At 42.8% G+C, this 15,748-nt stretch overlaps 1 long non-coding RNA gene across 1 annotated transcript in view; it reads left to right on the top strand.

Moving 5' to 3' along the window:
* Positions 1-15,462, top strand: part of LOC138745447 (uncharacterized) — an 82,921-nt gene extending 67,459 nt beyond the window's left edge. Inside the window, exons 2-3 of the long non-coding RNA XR_011346270.1 lie at positions 14,701-14,790; positions 15,259-15,462. This is a non-coding gene — a long non-coding RNA (uncharacterized lncRNA). The remainder of the gene's footprint in view (positions 1-14,700; positions 14,791-15,258) is intronic.
* Positions 15,463-15,748: the final 286 nt, after the last annotated feature.

Here is a 15,748-nt window from a genome sequence, read left to right as displayed (position 1 = left end):
ATCAAACATTTTCCTTATTCTGCTATTTAAAACTTCTTTAACCCCATTCTCCCCTCCCCCTCCTGAGTTGCCCTTTATTCCTTGTCAGGCAACCACGTCTCCCCTGTCCATTTGGATTTGCGAATTCACTCGAAAGCGTCAACTGATTTTGCAGTGACCGTAACTCCTCTCCACCCAACCCCTTCCCGAGAAGATTTCAATTTTCATATATATCAAAAGTCACTCTTTTAATTCCCTCGTTATTCCCTCTATTCCCTTTCATTCCCTTATTAATTCTTATCTATACTATATATTTTCCTCTAAATACGGATACATTCATGTATACACATATATACATACACATCTATATGTATATATATATATATATATATCTATATAGATATATATATATATCTATATAGATATATATATATATCTATATATACCCATATACACACATACATATAGTTCGTGGTCATTTTTACTCTCATTATATGTCTTCATCTCTCTGCTTGTTTTGTAGTTGTTCTGCAAATTTCCTTGCTTCCTCTGGATCCGAGAATAGTCTGTTTTGTTGCCCTGGAATAACTATTTCAAGTACCTCTGGGTACTTTAACATAAATTTATATCCTTTTTTCCATAGGATCGTTTTTGCTGTATTGAACTCCTTCCTCTTCTTCAGGAGTTCAAAACTTATGTCTGGATAGAAAAAAAAAATTGACCTTTGTATTCCAGTGGCTTTTTGTCTTCTCTTATTTTCTTCATTGCTTTCTCCAATATATTTTCTCTTGTTGTATATCTTAAGAATTTTACTAAAATGGATCTTGGTTTTTGCTGCGGTTGTGGTTTCGGGGCTAGTGTTCTATGTGCCCTCTCTATTTCCATTTCTTCCTGTAATTCTGGTCTTCCTAGGACCCTGGGGATCCAATCTTTTATAAATTCTCTCATATTCTTGCCTTCTTCATCTTCCTTAAGGCCCAATATCTTTATATTATTTCTTCTATTATAGTTTTCCATTATATCTATCTTCTGAGCTAACAGCTCATGTGCCTCTTTAACTTTTTTATTAGATTCTTCTAATTTATCTTTTGTCCTCTACTTCCATTTCTACGATTATTTCTCGTTCTTCCACATTTTCCACTCTTTTTCCTATCTCTGATATGACCATTTCTATTTTATTCATTTTTTCTTCTGCACTCTTAATTCTTCTTTTTATCTCATTAAATTCTTGTAATTGCCATTCTTTCACTGATTCCATATATTCTTTAAAAAAAGATATATCCATTGTCCTGCCTTTCCCTTCTTCTTCCATTTCTCTTTGTTCTTCTTCTTCTTCCTCTGGGTTGGCCATCTATTGTTTCCTTGTTTTCTTTTTGCTCTCTTCTTTCATGTTGTTATTTTCTATGTTCTCTTCCTGTTGCTGTGTTGCAGCTGTCACTCTCAGCTGTGGAGATCGACTCCGCAGCTGTTCCCCCCTCCTGTCAGTGTGTTTTTTTTTCATGCGCATCGCGCATGTGCGGTTGCGCAGTTTTACTCGGCTCCGCGGGCCATTTTTGTAGTCCCGAGCTTGGGACTTCCACCGACCTTAGGGAGCGGACTTCTCTCTCCGCGGCGGGCCTCCTCGGACAGGTAAGGCCTTCACCTTCTTCTTCCGACGTTCTTTCATCTTCTCTTCTTCCCGTTGCTTTCGACTTTTCTCTCTTCGCTGCCATTTTCTTCTCACCTTTACTTTTACTTTGTTTTAATTTTTATTCTTGTACCGTTATGTTTTGTGTGTTTTTTTTCAACTTTTCCGGAGAGGGCTGGAATTCCCTGACCAGTCTCTACTCCATCACGTGACTCCCTCCTGTGACACCACTTTCATGGAATTATGTAACTCTGTTTTATCTCTTCCTGCCAATTTGCATAACTTGGCTGTTCAATTTTATAATGTTGGCTTCTGGTCTATTTTATTGTGTCCCTTGATCAAGAGAGTTCTGGCAGTGCAATGCAATTTTGTTTTCTTTTGTCAGGTCAAATTTTGTCACATTGATCCAAAAACAAGTATTTTCACCATTCCTTCATTTCAGATTCTCTGCAGCTGTCGTATTGAACCTCACAGTGACGGCATCATGTTTGTCTTGTGTATCCTTTCCCCCTCCATCCAGACAGAGGTGCTGATCAACCAGTCGACTCCACTCATCCAGCACCACTGCCATTTCTGCTGCTCGGGCTTTTCATCCCATCTATTCATTTTGTTATTTCCCCTCTTCTTTTTCACAGCAAATAGAATCAGGTTTATTTGATCATCTTTCTGAATCCCAGTGAAAGGTTATCAACCTGAAGTTTTTAACTCCGATTATTTTTCCAGTAGATGACCTGCTGAGTATTTCCAGCATTGAGATTTTATTTTACTGCCTTGGTGTATTACTGAGTGCTTTGAATGGGAGAAGAAATGTGGGTTGGGTTAAGTGGAGATGTTTCGATCATGGAGTGGATTTAGAAAAATAGACGTTAAGGGGGAGGGTGCATGGAAATAGTTAATTCATCTTTTCAAATTGTTTTTTGAGCTATGATTGTTTTCCTCTTCTTGCAATTTTGGTAGTTCAATTTTAGCGAGAAACTCATCTATTTTGTCTTCTTTTCCTTCAATCTCAGTTCAGTATAATTCCTCCTAGAATTCCTTAAAGTTTTCATTGATCTCTGTTGGGTTTTATGTAATTTTTTTTGTCTTTTTTCCTTGATGCCAAAACCGTTCTTTTAGCTTGTTCTGTTTTAAGCTGCCAAGCTAGTATTTTGTGCATTTTTTCTCCTCACTCGTAATACTTCTGCTTTATTTTCATTATGTTCTTCTCCACCTTATACATTTGTAGTGTTTCATATTTTTTTTTGTCTGGCAATTCTCTTCTTTTTGTTGTATCTCCCCTTGATGCTAGATCTTTTTCTGTACTTACTATTTCCCTTTCCAGCTGTTCTATTTCCCGATTGTAGTCCTTTTTCATCTTAGTTACATAACTTATTATCTGCCCTCTGATGAAGGCTTTCATTGCATCCCATAATATAAATTTGTCTTTCACTGATTCCATATTTATTTCAAAGTACATTTTAATTTGGCGCTCAATAAATTCTCTAAAACCCTGTCTTTTAAGTAGCATGGAGTTTAATCTCCATCTATATGTTCTTGTTGGGATGTCCTCCAGTTCTAATGCTAATAACAGGGGTGAGCGTTCAGATAACAATCTAGCTTTATATTCCATTATCCTAACTCTCCCTTGGATATGGGCTGACAACAGGAACAGGTCAATCCTTGAGTATGTTTTATGTCTACTCGAATAATATGAGTATTCCTTCTCCTTTGGGTGTTGCTTCCTCCATAGATCCAAAAGTTGCATTTCCTGCATTGATTTAACCATAAATTTGGCTACTTTGTACTTTCTGCTAGTCTTTTGTCCAGTTTTATCCATCTTTGAATCCAAATTAAGGTTAAAGTCCCCTCCTATCAATATATTCCCCTGTGTTTTTACAATCTTCAAAAAAATATTTTGCATAAACTTTTGATCCTCTTCATTAGGTGCATAGATATTGACCAAATTCCAGAGTTCTGAATATATCTGACATTTTATCATTAAATATCTCCCTGCTGGATCTATCATTTCCTCTTCTATTTTGATTGGTACATTTTTATTGATTAATATAGCTACACCTCTGGCTTTTGAATTATATGATGGTGCTGTTACATGCCCTACCCACTCTCTCCTTCATCTGTTCTGTTCCACTTCAGTTAGATGTGTTTCCTGCACGAATGCTATATCTATTTTATCAGTAAATTTAATATCCTCTTCCTTTTGATTTGGTTATGTATTCCATTAATATTTATAGTCATTTAGTTCAACATAGCCATCTCATACTTTGTTTACATCTCATTTCCGCCTCCTCACCACCACCTTTTCCCCATTTCCATTTCTCAGTTTTCTTTTTTTGAATGCACTGAATGACAACACTTCTAAAACATAAAATATTTCCACCATTCCCACATCTATAATTCCCTTAAACCCAACTGTCCACCATCTCTGAGTCACCCCTTGTCCCTTGCTAGGCAACCACAACTTCCCTCTCCATTCGGACTGCGAACCCGTTCGCAAGTGTCAACTGATTTCGCAGTAACTGTTATTCTCTCCCACCCAACCCCCTCCAGAAAAGACTTTTATCTTCACATTATAACAAAGCTCCTACTCGTTTCTTCTCTTTTTCTTTTTATGTTTTATTTATTTATTTGTTAACTCCTCCTCTTTTCTTTCCCCCTACTCCCTGACTTCCCTTTTCTTCCCTCCTTTAGTTCTTATTTATACATTATTTTTACATCTTCATATATAGTTTACCGTCATTCTTTGTTCTTGTTACATCTCTTCATCTTTCTATCTGTCTTGCTGGTGTTCTGCAAATTCTCGTGCATTCTCCGGATCCGAGAACAGTCCATTTTGCTGCCCCGGGTAACTATTTTAAGCACCGCTGGATATCTTAACATAAATTTAAAGCCTTTCTACCATAGGATCGATTTTGCTGCATTAAACTCCTTCCTCTTCTTTAGGAGCTCCAAACTTATGTGTGGGTAGAAAAAAAATTGACCTTTGTATTCCAGTGGTTTTTAGTCTTCTCTAATTTTATTCATTGCCTTCTTCAATATATTTTCTCTTGTCATGTATCTCAGGAATTTTACTAAAACGGATCTTGTTTTTTGTTGTGACTGTGGTTTCGGGGCTAATGTTCTGTGTGTGCTTTCTATTTCCATTCCTTCCTGCACTTCTGGCATTCCCAGGACCTTTGGGATCCATTCTTTTATAAATTCTTTCATATCTTTGCCACCTTCATCTTCCTTAAGGCCCACTATCTTTATATTGTTTCACCTACTATAGTTTTCCATTATATCCAACTTCTGGGCTAACAACTCCTGTGTTTCTTTAACTTTTTTGTCACTTTCTTCCAATTTTCTTTTTAGGTTGTTCACTTCCATTTTTACCACCATTACACGTTCTTCCACATTATCTGATCCTTTCCCTACATCTGTTATGACCAGCTCTATTCTACTCACTTTTTCTTCTGTACTTTTCATTTCACTAAATTCTAGTGTCAGCCATTCTTTTAATGCTTTCATTTGTTCTTGAAAAATAATTTTTCTTTATGTACTCTCCATTCATTTTACCTCCTATTCCTCTGTGCAGAGCTTGGTGTTCTCCTTCTTCTTCTTCTGTGTCTGCTCTTGGGTTTGTGTCTTCTATTTCTCTTCCTTGTATCTGTATCTCTTTGGACTTTCTGGATGAGCTGCTTGTCTCAGTTTGTTGGGTTTTTTTCCATGGTTTCTTGATGTTGGTCCTCTTCTTCTGGGCTGTTTATCTGTTGTGTCTCTTGCTTCCTTTTTTCTTTCAGATCCCTCCCTTTCCATTTGCTTTCTTTATCTTCCGACTGGGAGCCCTGCTGTCGGGCATCTCACAGCTGTTGGTGCTGTGGAGTTTAACTCCACAGCTGGTCCCCCTCCCGTCAGTATTCTCCTTGTCATGCACATCGCGCATGCACGATTCTTCACGCATCCGCAGTGGTGCACCCCTATTTGGCTCCGTGAGCCATTTTTGCAGTCCCACAGTTGGTGGGTCACGACCCTGCGGGGTCTCCACTCACCTCGGGGAGCGGGCTCCTCTTTCCACGGCGGGTCCCTGCTTTTTCGTGCAGGTAAGGCCTTCACTTTCTCTTCTGGCGTCTTTATTCTTTTCTTCCTGTTGTTTTGGCTTTTCTTTCTGAGGAGCCATTTTCTCCAAACCTTTATTTTTTATTTGTTATGATTTGTGTGTCTGGGGCTGTAATGGAGGATTAAAACCATGTACACAGATGCTTTTTGCTTATATGGAACTGACGACACTGGGTCCACACGCAGGTCACCTTACTTTCAGAACTAGCAAATGTAATTAAACTCAGCCATGGGGATTTATCTGAAGATAGACTTTGAAATGGAATTCCACTGTGAGGCCCAGGGAAAGCAGTTGTCAAATGCAACACTCTGAAATTGACGAATTGGTCACAACCTGTCTTGCTCGAGAAGTTTTAATAAGTCTTTGTATCTACGAGATAAACGAGGAAATCATAACATCCTGGTTCCATAATAATTAATCTTCTAAATTGTAGAATATAATGTTCAGTTTTGATTTTGACTGACAAATGTTAGAAGGAGGAGGCGCATGATTAATTGTTTTTGGGGTATATAAGCCTGTGGTCCTGCTGCTTAAGTTTAGACTCTCCGAGGGGTGGGAACACCCCTTGTCAAGAAGGAAGAACAGCCTGAGTCCAAGCAACGTCCCGGTCGGGGGAGGTGGAGAAGCTGCTACCGGCGCCCTGACAACCTACTACAAGTGTGCAGTTGTAGCCTCGCTTCGGCATTTGGGACCAGCCCAGGCATTGATAAGTATAGTTGGGAAGGGCTTGCATATTGTAGTGTGAAATCAGCTTTTGAATTAGTAATAAACATTTGTATAAACTGAACTGTTCTCGGTGTGTGTTTGTCTATTTTCTTTCGGTGGCTCAAACACTGTGACCAATCTAAAATGAACAAAATGAGAGGTATAAGTTTACCCAAGACAGGGGCTTTGCTTTTTCTTCACTTATTTCCTTTTTTTCTGGAGAGGGCTGGTATTCTCCTACCGGCCCCTACTCCATTACATGACTCTTCCAGTTTATCTTTCTTATTGAGGGGGATTCCACAATGTAACTTTGTTATTTGAATGAATTCATCAGAATGAACATGTGATGTGATTTTTACCCGCCGTCTAACCTTGTAAGTGAGTGAGTCCCACCTTTTGACCTTGTTTTCTCATTGGAGTTCGACATTGAAAATGTTTTGTTAGTGAGTTCCACAGTGTAACCTTGTGATGTGAGTGAGTTCCAAAGAATAATCATGTTTTCTTTGTGAATCCCATATTGTAAACTTTATGTTAGTGAGTCCCACAGTGTAATCATGTCTTCTTTATGAATCCCACATTGTAAATGTAATGTGAATGAGTCCCACAGTGTAAACTTGTTATGTGAGAGATTTGCACAGTATAATCTTGTTGACTTAGTGAATCCCACATTGTAAATGTTATGTGAGTGCGTCCCACAGTGTAAACTTGGGATGTGAGTAATTTTCACAGTGTGACCTGGTGATGTGAGTGAGTTTCAAGGTGTGACATTTTTATGGAAGTGAACTCCACAGTGTCAACCTGTAAAGTTCTTGAGTCTCAGAGTATAAAATTGGGATGTTAAAATGGAAAGGAACTACAAACACTAAAATAAATGGCATTTTGGGAAATGTTTAATCTTTGTTTTCACAAGCTATGAACTGTGTTGTGTATAAATTAACAACACATGTAAAATGATTTTTCTTCAAGAAAACAAATATACATCAGGAAATTCACATCCACATTTCCATTTTAAAAAAGCCTAATATAAATGCTATAATGAAACTACAAACATTAAAATAAATGCTTTTTTGGGAATTGATTAAACATTGTTTTGACATCTATGAACTGTCATGTTTAAATATTAATAGCACATGTAAAACAGTTAAAGAAGTTGAAATATGTACTTTTCAACCAGAAACCAGAAAGTAGTTAAGGAAATTCGCATTTAAGTTTCAATTTCATCAAGGATTCCACAGTGTCAACCTGTCAGGTTAGTGAGTCTCCGGCGGCTGGCGTCCTTGCGGAGACTGTCGACGACTCAACGAGGCAACCATTCCTGACCGTTACCCCATCCCTCACATCCAGAACTTTACGGCCAACCTGCATGGTGTGAGGGCTTTCTCCAAGGTTTACCTGGTGTGCAGATATCACCAGATCCCAGTGCACCCTGAGGACAGACCCAAGATGGCCACATCACCCCCTTTGTCAATATAAGCATCTGTATGAGTTAACCCTTGGATTACCAAATTAATCATCCTTTGGAATGTAGCAGGGGCATTTTTCATGCCAAAAGGTAACACATTATACTCATATAAACCAGATGGAGTTACAAAAGCCGAAATATTCTTTCCTCTCCCAGTTAAAGACAGACACCAGTAACCTTTCAACAAATCCAACTTAGTAAGAAATTTAGCTTTGCCAATTTTATCAATACAGTCATCTGTTCTTGGAATAGGATAAGCATCTGTTTTAGTTACTGAATTAACCTTCCTGTAATCTGAACAGAACCGAATAATTCCATCTGGTTTCGGTACCAGAATACAAGAAAAAAAAACCTTCTGAGTTTGAAGGTCTAATATTTGAAGGTCTAATATTTGAAGGTCTAATATTTGAAGGTCTAATATTAATAATGTAATATTCCACCTCCTGATCTATGATTTTACTCCTTAATGTATATACTATATGGGTGTTGATTCATGGGACTTGCTTCTCCCACATCTACATCATGATAAATCACTGATGTCTTTTTTTGGCACATCAGGAAACAAATTTGTAAATTTCAAAATTAATTCCTTCAATTGCATCCGTTTCTTGTGATTTAAGATGACCTAACTTTTCCTCCAAATTTTCCAAAATTGCTGAGTTCGATAGGCACTCAGGAACCATGGTTTCTTTAAGGTTACCCTCACAAGATTTTGTTTCCATAATCTTGTGATCGATAACTTCCTCAACCCTGTCTACAGCAAACACCTGAAACAGATGGTTCTCCACTCCCCTTATCCTCATAATAAGGTTTGGTGGTGGTGCACATCTCTGTGAATGAACCGGCCCTGTTTGTACCGCTGTCAGGGCTTGCTTATTGCCTCGTGGCCTCAGTTTGTGTCCTGGGCCACTTAATGACGTCACCACTATGTGGGGCAGAACTCACGTTGGCTTTAAATTGGGGCGCTCCAAATTCAGATAAACAATTGTCCTTGAAATTCCATCAAGTCCTGTGGTGTTTTCTGTGTGTAGCGGCCACTACATTGGTGAACCTGCAGAGCCCAGATGACATCTGGTCTCAAAACATGGATTCCTCGGCGATCAGCACTCTCTCTGTGAAGCTCCCCCATTCTGGACCTACCGGCCCCGCACATGGATCAGGCAGGTGGAGGTGGATCTTCAACTCCGGCAGATCACCTCGGACTCCACCATGTTCTACCACATGGTGAGTGCCCTCAACAAGGAAAGAGCAGCTAGAGTTGCTGATCTGATCCATGATCCCTCTGAGGAGGGCAAGTGCATCACCCTCAAAACCCTTCTCCTCAGCATCTTTAGACTCTCCTGTCGGCAGCACGCAGCCAGGCTGATACACCTCAATGGCCTGGGGGACAGACCTATATAGTATATACATTAAGGAGTAAAATCATAGATCAGGAGGTGGAATATATGTTGAGAAATTACATTATTAGACCTTCAAACTCAGAAGGTTTTTTTTTCTTGTATTCTGGTACCGAAACCAGATGGAATTATTAGATTTTGTACAGATTACAGGAAGGTTAATTCAGTAACTAAAACAGATGGTTATCCTATTCCTAGAACAGATGACTGTATTGATAAAATTGGCCTTGATGGACGAGATGCTTGCACTGATAGAAGGTCACAGACCCTGCCTGATGCTTGAGTAAGCCTTCCTCGAACAAATGCCAGAGGACATCCCGTTCCTGCAAGCAGACAAGGACTTCTCAAATCCCAGGACGGTCGCAGCCCATGCCGATGTGTTGTGGTGGACGATGAGAGAACGAGGCCACCATGAACCAGGTCACAACCCCTGTGCCCGAACGACCACAGCCCACCCCCAGACAGAAGACGGAAGAGCACCAGTCAACCTTGTGCTTCTACAGGGGCACAGTTCCTACTTCTTCAAAGCCGCCACCATCATCCCTGGGCCGAAGAAGTCATCAGTTCTTTCCTCAGTGACGGCTGCCCTGCTCCATTTACATCTACCATCATGAAGTGCTTTGAGAGTCTCATCATGGGGCACATCAACCTCCTGTTGCTCCCCTCACTGGACCCCCTGCCATTCGTATATTGATCAAACTGCTCTATGGATTATGCCATCACCACCTCCCTCCATTTAGCCTCACCCATCTGGAAGCAAACACAGGTCTGTTGGAATGCTGTTCATTGACTTCACTTCAGCCTTCAACCCAATCAGACCTCAGTACCTGATGGAGACGTTGAACCTGCTGGACCTAAACACTTCCCTCTGCAGTTAGATTCTTGACATCCTGTGGGGGAGATCTCAAGCATTCTGGGTCACAATCAGGACTTCCCAGATCATCACCCCTCCCCACCTCCCCCGGGCTGTGGGCTTGTCCATTGGTGTCTACTCTGCTGACCCATGGCTGTGCAACTAGACTCAGCTCAAACCATATCCTCAAGTCCATTGATGATGCGACCGTGGTGGGCCTTATCAGCAAGAATGATGAGTCAGTGTTGAGGTGCAGTTGCTAACAGACTAGTGCAGAGCCAACAGTCTATATCTGAATGTTAATAAAACCAAAGAGATGGTTGTCCACTTCAGGGAGGCCCGAAGGATCTCTGTTCACTGACCACTGACGGCTCCACCGTTGAGGTTGTGAAAAGGACCAGGTTTCTTGGTGTGTGTTTGGTGGAGAATCTCCCCTGGTCCTCAACACCAGCTCCATTATCGAGAAAGCCCAGTAGCATCTCTTCATCCTCTGAAGGCAGAGGAAAGTTCATCTCCCACCCTCCATCCACACGACATCCTACAGAGGATGTATTGAGAGGATTCGGAGCCATTGCATCACACTCTGGTTTGGAAACTGTACCACCTCAGACCTCAAAACCCTCCAGAGGATAGTGGAATCAGCAGAGAATATCATTGAGGTCTCTCTTCCTGCCATGATGGACATCTACAAGGCAAGATCCACGTGGAAGGCAAATAATATGGTGAAAGACTTCACACACCCTTCTTGGAAATGGTCTCCATTCTTCCATCTGGAAGGAGCGTTCGGGCCCACTCATCCAGATTGTGTAACAGCTTTTATCCGCAAGCCATCAGGCTCCTCTATTCCGAGAACATATGTGTACTCGTATATCATGGGTTTGTTTTCGTGGGTTTTTAAAAAAATTGTATTATGACTTAATAGTTCATTTCGATTTATGTCAATATGCTTCTTGTTCCTGGAGAAACCCTCTCTCATCTTTCCTGTGATATTAATGGCAATGGTTTGAATGATAAATAAAGGTGACTTGACCACTTGGATTTCCTTCCCTTCAGACCCCAAAGAGTACGGATTGGCAAACTCATCTCCTCCACAATCAGGAGCGGAGAGTCACAGGGTGGCCAATTCCATCTCCTGCTCTATTCTCTTTGCACCTATGACTGATTAAGAAATTACATTTTCCAATCACTTATTAGCAAATGATACCACAGCAGTGCACTGTATAAAAAGGGTCAATGGGTCAGCACACAGGACGGAGACAGAAATCTTGGCTGAAGCAATATAACACCCACTGTCTGCGTCAAAGAGCTGATTGTGGACTTCAGCAATGTGTGACAGAGTATATAGATATGTTTTTGGGAGATCAATTGGGAAAGGTTTGTTAGAGCACTGTTCAGGTGTCCCAGCTAGATTCATCCTTTATGAGTGACGAGCCACCTGCTGGTGAGGGGTAACAGGAAGTTCTCCCTATGGCGCTCCATTCCATCCAGTCGCTACTATGTACCATGACCAACACTACTCGTCACAAGCTCTTACTCAATTTGGAAAGTAGGTTGACATCGAGAACAACACTCCCAACCTGGATCACCACTCCGGGTCCAGTCCTTCTCAGGAAGCACGTGAGGAGAAGCAAGAACCGACCCCCTGGTGGAAAGGGCGAACCTGCTCCACACCAATCCCACGTATGCCTTTGTGGATACCCGGATGGGAGGGAGAACACGGTCTCCATCAGGCCCTGGTAACCACCAGATCAAAGGGTCTGTTGCCTCAGGTGCCCTGCAAGTCACGGAGCTCATTCTCACAGCCCCCAGTCAGGGCCTCGGGGGATCCAGATCAGGAGGAAAGTGCATCCCCCTCCACCATTAAGCCAGAGGACCAGCCCACCTCTCCTCCCTCACAAGGGGACCAGGAGACCCAAGGAGCCTAAGGCCCCCCCCCCCAGTGCTAAGGTGCTCCACCAGGATCTCCAGGTCCCCGCATCGCTTAATTCTGTAAATTTGTAAATGTTTATTTTTCAACTTTTCTTCTGAACCCATGATCTCTGTCTTCATTCACAGACCCTAAATTCTACAAGAAGGGGTGAATGCAGTGAACTGGGATTCACTGGTAGTGTGTTGCGCTGATACCTGGCCCGGCCTCCTGGCTCTGCCCCATCTAAACCTGTTTTCCTGCCTAAACAGAGAACCCTTCCGAAGATGTCTGTGAGATCCTCCCATAGTTATAAGCTAATCAAAGCATTTATTCCCCCTCCAGTTGTGCGAGCTTTGATTCACGTGACAGTTTGTAGTTGAGGAGTCTGATGGTGGAGGGGGAGCAGCTCTTTCTGAACCTGGTGGTGCGAGGCTTGTGGCATCGAGACTTCTTTCCTGATGGTGCCAGTGAGAACAGAGCATGTTCTGGGTGGTGTTCATGCCCGATGATTGCTGCTGTAATATTGTCGCTGATGATGTGTAATATTACATTTCTGTCTGATTACATGACAATAAATTGTATCGAATCTGATCTGAAAGCAAGTGTTTCCCACTCAGCTGTGGGGAGTTTGGGAGTGAGCTGTCTTCTTTAACTGCAGCCATCTCCTCATCACCCTCTCACTTTCTTCCATCCATGTGCCTAAGACCCTCAGACTCTTTTAGATGTCCTGACTGTGCCAGCCTCCACCTCCCAGGTCAATCATTCCAGGCACCCACTCCTCTCAATGTTTGGTTCTGATGTCTCCCCTAAACATTCCTCCCCTCACTGTGTACAGACGTTACCTGGTGTTTGCTACTCTCCCAAACTGGGGGAAGGTGCTGGTGGTCCACCCGATCTATGCCTCATCATCTTGTAGACTTCCAAGGCCCATCTCATTCTTCACTTCAAAGGGAGAAGCCCAAGGTCTTTGAACCTTGCCTCACAAGGCACATTCTCCAATCCAGACAACATCCTGGTCCATCTGCTCTGCAGCCTCTCCAAAGATTCACCTGTTCCTTCCTGTAAAGAGGTTGTCCAGATTGGAAAAGAAGTGATGAGGCAAGGTAAGTAAAGCTGGGCCTTTTCTTTTTGGAGGCAGAAGGATCAGAGGAGACTTAATAGAGGTCTCCCAGATTCAGAGAGGCATAGATAGGGTGGGCAGCAAACGCCTGTTTCCCAGGGCAGGAATAGCAAACACCCGAGGACGTGTGTCCACAGTGGAGAGAGGGGAATTTCGGTGATCCATCAGGGGTAAGTTTATTTTAAGCAGAGTTGTGGTGGCCTGGAATGGAGGTGGAGGTTGAAACATTAGGGGATTTAAGAGACTCGTAGACAGGCACATGGATAAAGAAAACAGGGTCGGGAAAGTTTTGTATTGGAATATATGGGTCAGCACAATATCGAGGGTCAAAGGGCCTGTGCTGTGTTTTGCAGGAAAGTGCACAGTAATATTTTTTTCCAAAAGATCAGGTTGTATTTGACAAAATGTGTGGTGTTTTGGGATCAAAAACCACAACTTTGCAGGGCCGAAATGTGGGCAGTTTTCATTTAAAAAGCCCAAACTGTGATTTACAAATTGTGTGTTTTGGTTTAAAAACCATGTCTGTACTTTGCAAAAGATGAGACAATGAGACCTAGGAGCAGGTCGGCCATTCAGACCATCGAGTCCGCTCCACCATTTCATCATGAACTGATCCATTCTCCCACCATCCCACTCCCCTGCTTCTCCACACAGCCTTGGTACCCTGACTGTTCATAGAGCTGGGACTGGGAGAACATGGCAGCACTGGCGGAGCTGCAGACCCACGGAGAGCGGAAACCCAGTGCTCCGTCGTGGGCTCCTACCATCTAGTCTGAATGCTGTTGGATCCGGAAAGGCTTTAAAAGACCTGTAAATTGACCTGACGCTGGTTTTATTTTAAAAATACTGCAGCCGTGGGGGCCGCCTCCAGGATAGCAGGGCCTATGATTGGCAGCAGCCAGGAGAGGTGAGAGACTTCGGGGAAGCAGAGGACTGGCTCAGGGCACCAGGAAATGGGGAGCCCAACCCGGTTTAAGAAGGAGATGAAGAGGAGGTGACCCCTGGGACAGGATCACAGCGGCAGCCCAGAGAGGGGTTCTGTGGTTGAACCCACAGGCGGGGGGGGGGGGGGGGGTGGGGGCGATTCGAGGGAAGGAAACTCCTCAGGCTGTGAGCTGCTGACAAGTGCAGTTGAGGGATTCACGGGACTGCGGGGGACTGGCTCAAGATTGGCCGAAGTGGATCCAGGGATCTGAAGCAGGATGAGAGAGGGGGCCGAGGTCCCTGAAGGGTTCCTCATCATGATGGGGGCTCAGATCTGGAGCTCAAGCTGCTGATGGTTTGGACTAGATTCTGTGTGGTAACAGGGGCTATGGGAGGGTTGGAGCCAAATTGACGGACGCTCAGTGACTCTGGGGAGGTCTCATTTGCTTCTCTTTCTCTGACTGTAAAGAGGTGCTTCAAGCAATTTCTGCCAATGTCAAATCTGTCTGCCCTACAGCAGACGAAAAACAAATTTTGTGTAATGTTGCACTGTCTTTATTACATGGCAATAAATTGAATCTTAACTCTTGGAAATGTGAGAGAGATCTGACTCTTTCGTTTGTCCACACAGAGAGTGGTACTGCCTGGAATGCATTGCCGAGGGTGGTGATCGAGGCTGGGACAACCAGGACATTGAAGACTCTTTGACAGGCAGATGGATGTAAGGATAATAAAGGGTGACGGGTGTAAGGTGGGGAGGGTTTAGATTGTTATGGAGAAGGTTTACGTCGGTCAGCACAACATCGTGGAATGAACGGCCGGTCTGTGCTGGAATGTTCTGTGTTCAATGCTGTTGAGCAAATAAGGAGGGTTCCAACAGTCCCAGTCAGGATGGTTATAAAGATGGGGACAGATGTGGCTTTGCTGAGGGCCCCTGCTTCAGCTCCAACTCTTCCCAACAAAGCCTGTGCACCGTGTACATGGCTCAATGTCCGTGGGACCTTCTCTCATGGTCTTGTATTTCCTTGTGACAGGAAAGGAGGGGACTTGAGCTCTGCTTCCCTGTTCTCTCCCAACAACTGATCCTAATTCTCCTCATATTTTTGCTGAATCATTACAATTAAACACAGTTTGAATTTCCAGACTTTACTGTGGCATTCCCTGAAAAAAATTATTTCCCGCCACTCAGATCTTTTCACAGAGTCATAAAGATTCCCAGCGTAGAAACAGACCCTTTGGGCCAACTTCAGATTCAACCCTGAGATTCTTGTTCCTGGAGGCGAGGCAGAGTTACCACTTCTTGGTCATGCCAAAAAGAACCAACTCAACCTACGCAGGGAAACAAATAAAGAACAATTGGGAACAAATGGTGCCATATAGATTCCGATTTATTGACAAGTACACACATAAAAACTCAGAGATTCATTTTTCCTCTGGACAGACACAATTACCACTTATTGGCAGTCAAAGAAAACTGTACACAACATACACATTTAATCCCATGAAGAACTGTAAACAAAGTGTACAATACATTGGAAAACAATCGCTGAAGTCCAAATATAAGAGTCCTTAAATGAGTCCCGTAAGCCCATTACCCAGAGCCACCGTAACACCACGACTGAGTGCCACCATAACCCCACGACCCAGAGCCACCGTAACCCCACTACCGAGTGCCACCG

The sequence above is a fragment of the Narcine bancroftii genome, chromosome 11, assembly GCF_036971445.1.
Source record: "Narcine bancroftii isolate sNarBan1 chromosome 11, sNarBan1.hap1, whole genome shotgun sequence".
In the NCBI taxonomy this organism is placed as follows: Eukaryota; Metazoa; Chordata; class Chondrichthyes; order Torpediniformes; family Narcinidae; genus Narcine; species Narcine bancroftii.
This window is presented reverse-complemented; position numbering and strand designations above follow the sequence as displayed.